The sequence below is a fragment of the Arachis duranensis genome, chromosome 3, assembly GCF_000817695.3.
Source record: "Arachis duranensis cultivar V14167 chromosome 3, aradu.V14167.gnm2.J7QH, whole genome shotgun sequence".
Classification (NCBI taxonomy): Eukaryota; Viridiplantae; Streptophyta; class Magnoliopsida; order Fabales; family Fabaceae; genus Arachis; species Arachis duranensis.
Genome location: NC_029774.3, coordinates 119587867 through 119602825, shown reverse-complemented (window position 1 = coordinate 119602825; position 14959 = coordinate 119587867).

Below are 14959 nucleotides of genomic sequence, written 5' to 3'. Positions count from 1 at the left end.
ACAATAACGATAATCATAAGCAAAAACACATGCAAAGATTGCATTGCCCTCATATACCCCTTCATGTTTTAGTTTCAATAATGGACTTCTTTTCTATCTCTTGATGTAAGAGACCGTGTTATAGGATATCTGATATAATGTGATGAAAATGATAAAACCGTAGGCAGTGTTTATAGAAGGGTTGGGCTCCTAATCTAAAAGAATGTAATAAGAGAAAAATTAAAGAAATCATGGAGACAATGCCTAATATGGGACTAAGTCTAATTAAGCACAAGACGTCACGTGTGATTATTTTTAAATATTTTAATATATTTTAATATGCGAATAAATAATTTCATTTGAGTGACACTATTAATTTACAAAGATTTGTTTCCTTCTATTTCTTCTCATTTACTATTTATATTGCATTGACCTCAACTATATTAATAATTTAACTAATATAATTGGACTAAATTAAAATTGACGACTTCGGCTTGAGTGCATCTTATAAATTATAAAATATAAGTATAGAATACTTTCAATCTTTTTTGAAATATAAGAATATAACATATATAAAATATACAGTATGTTTCATTGTTTTGGATAAAACATAATAATATCTATCGATATTAAAAATAAATAATAATTTAAAAAATATTTTCAATGTAATTTTTAATTATATAAAATATTTAAAATAATTATTTACTTCAATAAATAATAGCATATATTATTTTTAAATTTATTTAAAAACAGTCTCATTATACATTTAAATTTTTTTACAACTAAGTTCAATTTGTTATAAAATAACTAAATAAATAAATAAGAAAGAGATAATAAATATAAAATATGAAATATAATTAAATATCTCTAGTAGTAATATTCACTACAATTACTATTATAAAAGAGATGATTCTTATATATATATAGTAGCGTATGAAAGAAAGAGAGAGAGAAAAGTTTGGTATATAGATAATAGAGAGAGAAGATTATTGTTATTGATGTTGTGTGTATATTGCCTGAGGATTAGCCTTCTATTTATAGGCATACAAAAGGTAACATTTTCAACATTCATTAAATTCAATCTCTCTTGAGAATGGACATCCACCTATTCAATCTTATCACAACACTCTCCCTTGGATGTCCATTTAGGATTATTGCCTCGTTAAAACCTTACTAAAGAAAAACCCAGTGGAAAAAAACCTTAGTGAAGGAAAAAGAGTACAATATCCTTTAGTGATAGGGACTGCCTCATTAAAAATCTTGTCAAGAAAAACTCAATAGGAAAAAACATGACCAAGGAAAAAAGAGTATAGTCTCCCCCTCTTGCCGACATTATTTTATATCTCGAAATCGGCGCATCCCAATCTGATTTACCAATCTTTCAAAAGAAGATTTTGGGAGTGACTTTGTGAATAAATCTGCCAGATTATCACTTGAGCGGATCTATTGGACATCAATTGTTCCTTGATTTTGAAGATCATGAGTGAAGAAGAATTTGAGAAAAATATGTTTTGTTCTATCACCTTTGATATATCCGCCTTTAAGTTGAGCAATACATGCTGTATTATCTTCAAACAGGACAGTTGGAGCTATCTTCTGATCAATCAGTCCACATGATGACAAAATATATTGGATCACACTCCTCAGCTAAAAATACTTGCAACTAACTTTATGTATTGCTAGTATTTCAGCATGATTAGAGGATGTTGTTGCAATCGTCTGTTTCGTGGACCTCCATGATATAGCTGTACCACCATATGTGAATAGGTATCTTATTTGAGATCTCCTTTTATGTGGATCAGACAAATATCCAGTATCTGCATAGCTAACTAATTGTGACTTGGATCCATAGGGATAAAACAATCTCATATCAACCGTTCCATGAAGATATCGAAAGATATGTTTGATTCCACTCCAATGTCTTCTAGTTGGAGAGGAACGATATCTTGCTAGTAAATTCACCGCGAATGATATGTCAGGTCGCGTATTATTAGCAAGATACATTAACGCTCCAATGGCACTAAGATATACTACTTCAGAACCAAAGATATCTTCATTCTCTTCTTTAGGACGGAATTGATCCTTTTTCACATGTAAAGATCTTACAATTATTGGGGTACTTAATGGATGTGACTTATCCATATAAAATCTTTTCAAGATCTTTTCTGTGTATGTTGTTTGATGAATAAAGATCCCATTTTTTGTATGCTCGATCTGCAGGCCGAGACAAAATTTAGTCTTTCCAAGATCTTTCATCTCAAACTCTTCCTTTAGAGTTTTTATAATTGTTGGAATCTCTTCAAGAGTTCCAATTATATTTAAATCATCAACGTATACAGCAATAATAATGAATCCAGATGCAGTTTTTCTTATGAAAACACAGGGGCAGATATCATTATTATTAAATCCATTTTTGGCCAAATACTCAGTAAGACGATTATACCACATTCGTCCAGATTGCTTTAGACCATATAAAGATCTTTGCAATTTAATTGAGTATAATCCTTGTGAATATTCATTGGATGGTTTAGATATCTTTAGTCCTTCAGGGACTTTCATATAGATATTCCGATCTAATGAGCCGTATAAATAGGTTGTTACCACATCCATTAAATGCATATGCAGTTTATGATATGCAGATAAACTAACCAAATAACGTAATGTTATCGCATCCACTACAGGGGAATACGTTTCTTCATAATCTATACTGGCCCTTTGTAAAAAACCTTGTGCCACAAGTCGGGCTTTATAGCGCACAACTTCATTTTTCTCATTTCGTTTTCTCACAAATACCCATCGGTATCCAACAGGTTTTACATCTTCAGGTGTACGGACTATAGGTCCAAAGACTTCACGTTTTACAAGTGAGTCTAATTCAGCCTGCATGGCTTCTTTCCATTTTGGCCAATCATTCCTTTGTCGACATTCTTCGACTGATCTTGGCTCAAGATCCTTATTTTCATGCATGATATTTAATGCCACATTATATGCAAATATTTCATTGACAATTGTCTTATTTCGATCCCATTTCTCTCCTATAAAGACATAATTTATCAAGATCTCATTATTTTCATAATTTTCAGGTACCTGAACGTCTTCTGGCGTTAAAATTATATCAGAATTTTGGACAACTGCAGGTGTCTTTATTATGTCTTTTTCAATAGGAATAGTATTTACCTCTTTTCTCTTTCGAGGATTTTTATCTTTGGAACCGACAAGCCTGCCATGCTTCTGGCGTGTATTTGCTTCAATGGCTATCTGTCTTACTGGAACATCAATTCAAATTGGGACATTTTTCGCCCTGCCACGCTTCTGGCGTGAATTTGCTTCAGTGGATACTTGTCCTACTGGGACATCAATTCGAATTGGGACATTTTCCGCTAGTATATAAGATTTGGTTATCCTCTTTGTATCGAAAAATGCATTAGGCAATTCATTTGCTATTCTTTGCAAATGTATAATTTTTTGAATTTCTAGTTCAAATTACCCTGATCGAGGATCTAAATACATCAACGATGATGCACTCCAATTAAGTTCCTTTTCAGGAAGCTTATTCTCTCCCCCTAATGTTGAAAATTTTGATTCATCAAAATGACAATCCGCAAACCGGGCTTTAAATATATCTCCAGTTTGTATCTCAAGATACCTCACTATAGAGGGAGAATCATATCCAACATATATCCCCAATTTTCTTTGGGATCCCATTTTGGTGCGATTAGGTGGTGCAATGGGAACATATATCGCACACCCAAATATTCTTAAATGGGAAACATTTGGCTGCTGGCCAAAAGCTAATTGCATATGAGAGAATTGATAGTAACTCGTTGGCCTCAAACGAATAAGTGCTGCGACATGTAAAATAGCATGCCCCCAAACTGAGGTTGGGAGATTTGTTCTCATAATCAAGGGTCTAACAATTAATTGGAGGCGCTTAACAAGTAATTCTGCTAACCTATTTTGTGTGTGAACATAAGCTATTGGATGTTCAACACTTATTCCATTAGCCATACAATAAGTATCAAAAGCTTGAAAAGTAAATTTACCAGCATTATCAAGACGAATTGCTTTGATTGGATTTTCTGAAAATTGTGCTTTTAATCAAATAATTTGAGCCAGTAATCTTGCAAACGCCAGGTTGCGAGAAGATAATAAGCACACATGTGACCATCTCGAAGATACGTCTATTAGGACCATTAAATGTCTAAAAGATCCACATGGTGGATGAATAGGTCCACATATATCACCTTGAATCCTTTCTAGGAATTCAGGGGACTCAAATCCAATCTTTACTAGTGATAGCCTTAAAATTAACTTTCCCTGAGAACATGCGGCACAACAAAATTCACTAAATTTAAGAATCTTTTGGTTTTTTAGTAAATGTCCATGAGAGTTTTCAATAATTCTCCTCATCATGGTTGTTCCCGGATGACCCAATCTATCATGCCAAGTTATGAATTCATTTGGGCTAGTAAACTTCTGGTTTACAATGGCATGTGATTCAATTGCACTAATATTTGTATAATACAATCCAGATGAAAGTGAGGGTAACTTTTCTAATATATCCTTTTTATTTAAATCATGAGTTGTGATACATAAATACTCATGATTTTCCTCATTCATAGTCTTAATATGATATCCATTTCGGCCAATATCTTTAAAGCTCAACAAGTTCCTAAAAGACTTGGTAGATAATAGTGCATTATTTATTATAAATTTTGTTCCTCCAAAAAATAAAATTATAGCTCTTCCGAAGCCTTCTATCATATTGCCTGAGCCAATTATAGTATTAACACATTCTTCTTTTGACACAAGATGGGTAAAATATATATCACTTTTAAGAATAGTGTGCGAACTTGCACTATCCGTAAGGCAAATATTTTCAGAATATGTCCTTACCGTTTTTCTTCAAAGATAAATGATAATAATAATAAAATGAGTAGAAGTACATGCATAGTAAAATTATTCACATGAATACTTAACAAACACATACACATATCAAATTATTCCATCATTGATCAAATAGCCAATATTTCCTTCAGAATCTTTAAAGAAATTAGATACATCATAATGAGTGGTGAAATTTTTATCATTTGAAACAAAATTTGTTTCCTTTCCTTTGTCATCCCTTTTCAAGGATGCTTGATAATGATCAATTAGGTGCCTTGGGGTACGACAGGTACGTGACCAATGGCCCTTTCCACCACAACGGAATCATTTATCCTCAATTGATTTACTTTACCCATTATTTCTTTCTTTATCCCACTTCTGGTGAGATCCTTTCTTATTAACATAATTTATTTTCCTTCCATAATTTTTCTTGTTATCAAAATCTTGCCATTTACCTATTTTGGGGTTATAATTTGCCGCATTTGCTTCAGGAAATGGGGCCGCGCCAGTTGGGCGCGCTTCATGATTTCTCAAAAGTAGCTCATTGTTGCGTTCAGCAACAATAAAGCAAGAAATTAACTCAAAATATTTTTAATTTCTTTTTCTCGATACTACTGCTGTAGGAGTACATTCGAGACATGGAAGGTCGAGAAAGTTTTCTCTAACATATCGAGTTTGAGTAAGTATCACCGTTTTTTGATGATTATACCTTTTTTTAAGGTCTTTCCATAGATCTGCATGATCTTTTAATGTGAGATATTCATTTTTCAATCATACGTCAAGATGACGACGAAGAAAAATCATAGCTTTGGCTTTATCCTTCTGGAATGTATTATTTTCAGTCTCAATGGTATCTCCAAGATCCATTGAATCAAGATGGATTTCAGCATCTATATCCATGATAAATAATTATTTGTAAATATATCAAAAGCATTAAATTCCAGATGAAAGAGTTTCGACATAATAAAAATTTGTTACCTGGAGTCTTCCTAAAATTTGATCAGAATCTCGTGCTGATAACGTGTTATAAAATAACTAAATAAATAAATAAATAAGAGGTAACAAATATAAAATATGAAATATAATTAAATATCTCTAGTAGTAATATTCACTACAATTACTATTATAAAAGAGATGATTCTTATATATATATAGTAGCGTATGAAAGAAAGAGAGAGAGAAAAGTTTCGTATATAGATAATAGAGAGAGAAGATTATTGTTATTGATGTTGTGTGTATATTGCCTGAGGATTAGCTTCCTATTTATAGGCATACAAAAAGTAACATTTTCAATATTCATTAAATTCAATATTTATTGAGAATGGACATCCACCTATTCAATCTTATCACAACACAATTAAGTTACTAATTTTATTAGTGAGGGCATATTAGATACACTCCAACTTTTTACTAAGGGAAGTGCTAGGGGTCAACAACTTTTGTGATTTGTAGTCATCAAATAGCCATCAATGATGATTTTAATAGTATGAGATTTTATCCAATGATATGAGATTACTCACTTTTCTTTTGCTGTGACACACTGGCCAGAATTTAATGAAGTTACTGACCTCTAGACTTTTTCTTTTACTAATACGTATTTCACTCTCTTTAATGTGTGAATACCTTCTTCTTTTTCTTCCACTTCATGTGTTTTCCTCTTCACTTCTTTTTAAGTTTAATTTTTTTTTCTCGTTCTCCTTTATTATCATCATGGTCTTCTTTATCTTCTTATTCTTGTATATATATTCAAAAAATTGGAACATATAAATTTTAATGTAAAATGCTGAAATTTTGGTGCACAGTATAAAATTTTTGAAGGACGACTTGCTTAAAACAATAACACCAACCAATAAAATACGCACAGCATATAAATTTTGGTATGCAGCATAAAAATTTTTAAAAGATCACATACTCAAAATATTGACTCATCAAACTAAAAAAATATACTCGCAACAAAGATTTATGTACTATGTGCAAAGATTTATGTGTTATATGTAAAAATGTAAAAATTATATTAATAAATTTGTGCTATATAAAAAAATTATACTGAAAAAACATGGAAAAGAAAAAATGATAATATTTTTTTCTTAGATTTATGCCAACTTAATTAGATTTTGTTATAAAAATATTTGTACATGTAGTATTAATAAAAATTATTTATTATTAAGACACAGTTAAACACGAAGACATACCCTTATTATAGTCTAATGATTGGAATCATAAGCTATATATTAATAAAGTAAATTACCAAAATAGTACCAGAAAATTCTTAAAAAAAATCTTAAAAGATACTAATGATAAATAAGTATCCGAAAATATTTAAAAGTATAAGATCTTAGAGATCAGATTTGATGTAAATTTTTATAATTATTATTAAAAAATGAGACTTTTTATCTTTAAAATTTGATAATTTTATGTCAAGTAAATTTTTTTTAAAAAATTATTATGAATGACTATATTTTTTTTAAATAAAAAAATTTAAAGATCAAATTTTATTCCAAAATTTTTTATACATCTTTTAAATATTTATTCTAATATTATCATAAAAATTTAAATTAAATAAATAAATTATTTATAAAATATAAAAAAATTAATTACTTACAAAAGATATAATATTTATTAGTTATGTTTATTATATTTTTAAATTATTCAAAATTATGTTGTGTCAGCGACTATATTTTTTTAGGACTGAATTAGTAGTTTAGGAAGATGTTCACATATGTCACTCTATTTGCTTGGAATATGGTATTTCAATTTCTACAACCATTGAGATATATATTAAATAATATATGTGGTCAAGATTTAATGAATAAAAATATTGTGCATATCAATCACAAAAGGTATACAAAAAGCCTGCAACAGATTTTTTCTTTTTTCAGTTTAGAATGGATGAAAATGTCTAACTTACCCGACTTGGACCGTTTCATTGTAATATACAATGACTCCTTCTCTTAATGATTTATATGAATTATGTTCAGCCATTTTTTTCTAAGCCATTTTTAACAATAAAGCTTTATTTTTTTATTTTTTTAAATTAACTCTTAAATACATATATTATCATGAATTTTATAGAATTAAAAGTTTATTAAAAACCGTTGAAAAATAATATTAGAATATTTAATTTTGCTCTTTTTTTATTTCTCTAAAAAATTTTTAATTTGTGAAAAATTTTAAAATTTATTATTTTATATATCATTTTCATATTTCACTAACAAAATAACAAAATATATATTAGAAATTTTAGTCATATTTTGCAATTTTATATATGAAAAATATGTAAAAATATTTTACTTAAATATTTCACTTCTATATAAGTGAAATATACACAAACTGAACCAAAGAAAAAAAAATATTTTTTGGATCTTATTATAAAAAATTGTATTTTACCTTAAATGTATTTTTTTATTTTTTATTTTTATCTGAACTATTTTTCAAATGTTACATTAAATAGCTTAAATTTATTATTTTTTGCACTTTAAATTAAATTAATTGAGTTATTCTTTTTACCTTGTAAATCTCAATTTTTTTTCACAATTTTTATTAATTATTAATATTTTTTTTACAAATTTAAAACTATTTTCAATATATATCGTGTAATATATATTTTTTTATTTTTGTTTTTAGCATATAAGTTTGTTCATTATAAATAAAAAGTCTATCTTAATTAAATTATGTATTTAATATTAACAATTAAATAATATTTTTTTCATATATCATTTTATTAATCTTTTATCTTTTGAGACTAAATTGGTAATTTTTTTGTAAATTTTGATTTGATATATTCATAATTTGTTTTTGCGGATTTTATTTTTTAAAAAGTAAAATTGTTAAATTCTCGAGTTAACTTTTAAATTCTTACAAGTTTATGAATTTAGATTAATAAAATAAATAAATTTAATAATTAATAATTTAGATTTGAATAAGTTAAGATGAATTTGAGTAAATTTCATAAATTCATAAATTTACATAAATTTGTATAAATTGAATAACTCTCGAATATACTATATATTTTAAATCTATTTTGGCCTCTTAAGTATTAAAAGTTATAATTTTAAAATAAAAAAACATGATATCTAACTATATCTAATAAATTTTAGTTTTTAATATTGTACGATTTATGATTTGTTCAAAATAGATAATCAGGAGAGAGAAATTAAAATTTTATATATCATTATCAATATCAACGACTAATTACTAATTTGACAATTAAAATGTGCAACATAACATTCTTTAATTGCATCATGTGCAACGTGACATTCTTTAATTGCATTAAAATTAAAATTAAAATTAAAATATACATATATTATGTATCATATATTACTATCTAATTTAACAATCAAATGTGTCACATGACACTCTCTTATTAAAATTGAAAGAAAACATTTTTTTCAAAATTAATAAATTTCCTTTCTAAATTCTCTTATCTACCTCTCTCCATTTTTCTATTTCTCTCTACTATTTTTATTCTATATATAATTTATATTTTATATTATTAATTTGACAAAGCAAAATATGTCATTCGATATCTTTTATAATTAAAATAAATATTTTTTCTTCCAAAATTAACAAACTCTCACTTTTACTCTCATTTTTCATCTTTATCTTCCTCTCTCTTTTCTCTCATTCTCTATTTTTTCTATTTTTCTCTTCTACAGAAAACAAAATGAACAAAATAATATAATTTAAATAAAAATATTATTATTAGTGTTATTATATACATATATTAATCTATATATTCATTTCTCTTTTTTCAAATATTTATTACATATAATTTGGAGAGAATACTAATGTTATAATTAAAAGTTAGAATCAAGATTCAAATGTTTTAAAAATATTAATTTTGAGTTAATTTTATAACTATCAATATAATTTTTATGTTAATATCTAATTATATTTTTATATACATAGAGAGAAAAAATATTATTTTTAAATAGCAAATATAAAAATTAATTATTTTATTTGTACAACAAACTTAACAGTTAACACCTAATTAAATGTAAAAGCATACACGTTAAATTATTTTAAATTTCAGATAACGAATGTTAAAATTAATTATTAATAAAAAATTAGACTTTTCATATAAAAATAATAACTAAAAATCTTATTATTTGATTTTTTATCTACAGATACCTTGGTCTACTTAGCCAGAAACTTTTGTTGACCTAAGACTTTTTTTTTGTAAAAATAGTTTAATTTTATAAATTTTTTATGCTATGCATATTCTGTACTATCAGAATAAAATGTACCATAATTTTAAAAAATTTATATTCCTATAATGTTATCACGAATAAAAATACTAGTTGATATATAAGCAAAAATATTTGCATGTTTTAACTTTCAAGTAATCTTTAAAATAAATTCAAATTCCATTTAGATGATTTTAGGGGTGCACATGGGCCGGGTGAAGCCGGGTTTGATGTGACCCAGACCCGACCCGAAATATACACCGGGTCTATTTATTAGACCCAAACCCGGCCCTAGACCCGATGAAACCAATACACTTTCGGGCCACAATTATACCGGGTGAAAACCGGGTGAAAACCGGACCGTTAACATTACATTACATTGATACTTTCTTGTAAGCTAGTATGTAAAAATATCCAAATTTCCAAGACTCCAACCATTATTTAACATGGTAAAATTCACTTAGAAAAATATAACAAGAACCAACCATTCTTTAAAATTAAAGTATAACCACAATCAATACTAATATTGTCTAATAATACCAAATATTTAAATCAATACAAATAACAAAATATTATGCATTAGTCTAAAGTCTTGTGCATTCTAAACATAAAACATTAACTTATAGTCTTATAATGACTAATAACACAAAATATTAAGGTTTACAATACTTAAATTCCACATAAGAATAGTCATGATCTATCACTAATAACACAAAATATTAATTGTGTATGATGACCGGGCCACCGGGCCGACTTCGGGTGACCCGAGCTATGGCCCGGACCCGACCCAAAATAATGACCGGGTCTATTTTTGAGACCCTTACCCGACCCTAAACCCGATGAAATCGCACCAAATTAGCCCCTAAAGTGTTCGGGACCGGGCCGGACCTTCGGGCCGGGCCGGGTCTGTGCACCCCTAGATGATTTATTTGATCAAATCAAATTTTATAATTTAATTATCAAAATAATAATTAAATAATAATTTAAAATATATTAAAATACTTGTTAGTATATCAACTTATAAATTTTAAACACTAAACGAATAGTAAACAAATCAAACTAAATTTGCCAATTAAAATTACCATTTAACAAAAATTCTCAAAGACATGATAACATGAAGTAATTATCATAATAGTTGGACGCCAAAAAAATTTTAGTATTATTTTTTTATTAATAAATATTCTATTATTAACAAATGTTAATAATTATAACCATAAATAATGATCATACTGTGAGTCAATTTAATAATTATATTTATATGTATTTTAATTTAATAAATAAGATACATTAAATTTTTTAATGAAAATTATTATTATTATTATTATTATTATTATTATTATTATTATTAATCTATCTAAATTATTAATATTTTTTAATAAATTTTAAAATGTTTATTTTTCACCTTATTATCCATATCATAATGATAAAATCTATGTGAAATAATTACATAAATTGTTAAAATGTGTTTAATAGCTAATATAGATATATATTCACAATATATAATTATATATATAAAAATATATAAAAAAATACGTATATATTTAGCATATTTTGTTTTTTGGTCACGCTACACTTTCTTTTCATCTAACATATTTTAAATTCATTAAGAAGGTTAGTTTTGTCCTTCAAATTTTACTATATGACAAATTTGTCTAAGACTACTTGTTAATACAAAAGAATATCATATTTCCCTATTCCGAGTGCCATTAATTTTCCAGTAGTTTATATTGATGTATCAGATTATTAGTTTAATGCAATTCGAAAGATGAATGTGAATCTGACGAGTGTACAAAATAATTTGTTCTTGCATAGATTCTAGACTAGACCAAACAACAGCACCTCTCGAGAAAGAAACGATTACTCTGACACTCTGTTCCAACAATTTATTGGTGGTGAGGCATCGTCCTACAAATTGTTTAGAAGCTAGCCGTCCAAGTTCAATCCAGTTACAGTGGCTTCTGCATATTTCATTATTATTCTTCCAGGAAGTATTATTATGTATTTTGAAAATAACTTTTAAATATTAAAAATATTTTCACTTCTATTTTTTAAATAAAATATTATTAATATTTAGAAANAGTACAAGTAAAATGTTAACTAAACTGAATTGAAATATTCGGACACGAATAAATTAAAACTACTAATATGAAAAATAAGAAAATATAAAAAAAATAACAGAGATAATAGTATAATTTTGTTATGCATCTAAATTTTTTGGTAATTAAATTTATTTAAATTAATTTAAATTTAACAAAAACTAATTTTATTAGTAAAAACGTGTTAGATATATTCTAATTTTCTACTAACGAAAATTTTTTAAAATATTATTAATTAAATAAGTCCCGTTAGGAAGACAATGGACTATTTGTATAATGTGTACAATGGGCTAGAGTTACAAAATGAACATTTTTCATACTATCTAAAATAACCATCCGAGTACTAGGGATCAAACTTTTGATATTTTGGATCTAGCGCTCTAATACCATGTCATGATACCACTCATTCCAAAAGTTTCAACTAATAAGAAAAAGTAACACTAATTGTTATATCTCTAATACTCCATAAACCTTCATTATACACATTGTATAAATATTCTATTAGCTCCTCGTACTTTTCTTAATTAAATATTTTGCTTGATTGCAAATTTTTTTTTATAAAAATAATCAATGATCGATTAAAAAATAAAAAGAAACTCATAGGTCTCATCCTATATATCCAATAATAAATACAATGAGTCAACTTAAGGTAAAGAAAATACAAAAAATGTACTATATAATATATAGAGTGTGTATATGTATAACATGTTTTTGTTTGACAATATTATTATTATTCTCATGGGAAGTGAGCGAGCTATATAGGCTATGGGCTCCACTTTCAATCAAATCTCAATTTACTTCTTCTATACTCAGTTACGTTCCATCCATTGTTAGAACTATATATACGTCTTTGTGCTATCATATTCTTTCTTGTCCCACCGCCACCACCGCCAACACTTCAAATGGAGGGTTCTCATTGGTTTCGGCCCTTTAATTTTGAACAACGCAAATGGGTAGTGCATGTTGTAACATTATACATGTAACTTGCATTGATGATGATGATTTCAATTTAATTTATTCGTGCTCATTTGGGGTGTGACTAGTTACTCCTTTATTTGCACTTGCCTACAAAATTATGAACCTATAAAAGGGACATAAATGGGAAGCCTTAGCCCATTATTGGTCATGTCATGCTGTGCTGTCAAAAATTTTCTACATTTAGACCCACATCGCTTGATGCCTTTTCCCCACCATGTATGGTACGTATCATGTGTGAAAGATGCGGCCACTCCTATTGAACCTTCTTTCATTCTTGAATTTCTTTTTCTTTTATTTAATTTTAAATTTTGGATACGTTCAATATCATTGATCAACCAACTTAAAAAAAAAAGTGATATATTTATACTCCACGGAGAGGTGTTTATTTTTTTTATTTGAATTTAAAAATCATTAGAAAGTATTGAACTTCCAGAAATTATAAATAACCTTTTATCCTTTAAACCAATACAATAACAAAATTCACTCTTTAAATAATGTAATAAAATTATTTTTTTAAATTTAAGTTAAATTTTTGAATTTTAAATTTTTATATAGGTCCTTTTTTAATCGAATTTTAAATTTTTTTGTCATAAAAATTCTGATACTATATCATAAAATTATTATTTTATGCATTTAACTAACAAATGTTCCATAAGAACTTAATATACAAAATAAAATTTAATTTGAGAACGAAGAGAATATGATTTGTAAGATCAATAATAAATTTGACAACAATAAAAAGCATATATTTATGTGATACATTTGGAGTCATTTAGCACTGAGTGTGAACCCTAATGGGCAGTAACGAAGGTATCTTTGGGGAAAATAAAGGTTAAATTAATGGTGATGGTGATGCTTTGTGTGTCACATATGAGTAGTGTGACATGCATGATGCATCCCTCTCTCGGGCGTCATGGGGGGGCATGCATGCATCTCTTCTCAATTGGGTGGAGGGTCCTTTCAGAGTCAGCTATTTTAACCCAAACAAACATTATGGGGATTCCTAAGAAAATGACATCAATATATAACCCACTACAGTTTTATTCTAGATATGTACAGAAATAATGGCAATTGGTGATCAAAATTAAGCAGATATTTTAAATAGAAATTGATTATATGTATATTTTAAACAAATATATGATTTAAATATATACACATAAAATTGAACCAACTCGATTTTTATAAAATTTTATTTCTTTTCATTCAATATATAATACAATATAGTTGATGAGTGTATTAGAGTGATATATTTTACTCCTATTAACTATTCTGTATTATATACTCTATTTTAAAAATTTTGGAGTATAGTCACCAAAAAATTTATTTTAAAAATTTAGAATACTGTTTAAATATCTATATATATTAAAATTATGAAGGAGCTATTTGTGAATAAAATATAAACATATTTAATTCAAATAAGTATTTAAATATATTAATTTTTTAGTACTATTTTAAATATAATAATATTTTTATTAAACCGATCCAAACCAGTACGTATTAATATGTTCTTTGTTGCTCGTTAACACGATATGAAATAAATTACATAATGGAAAATCGAACCCTAAATAAATTATACAAGACTAAATTAAATTAACCTGCTTCGATTTATGATATATTTTCTATACACATAAATCGAATTAACTTATATCGATTTACCACAAAAAAAAAAGATTCCCAGAAACAGAACAATTTATTTAGTAGGCTAATTTGATTTACATGAATTCCTTATTTTGTGCATAAATTAAATTGAGTTGATTCAATTTATGTAAATTTATTTAGGACAGACATATAATTAATTTTTATTCAGAATATTTATGTAATTTTAACCTCTAA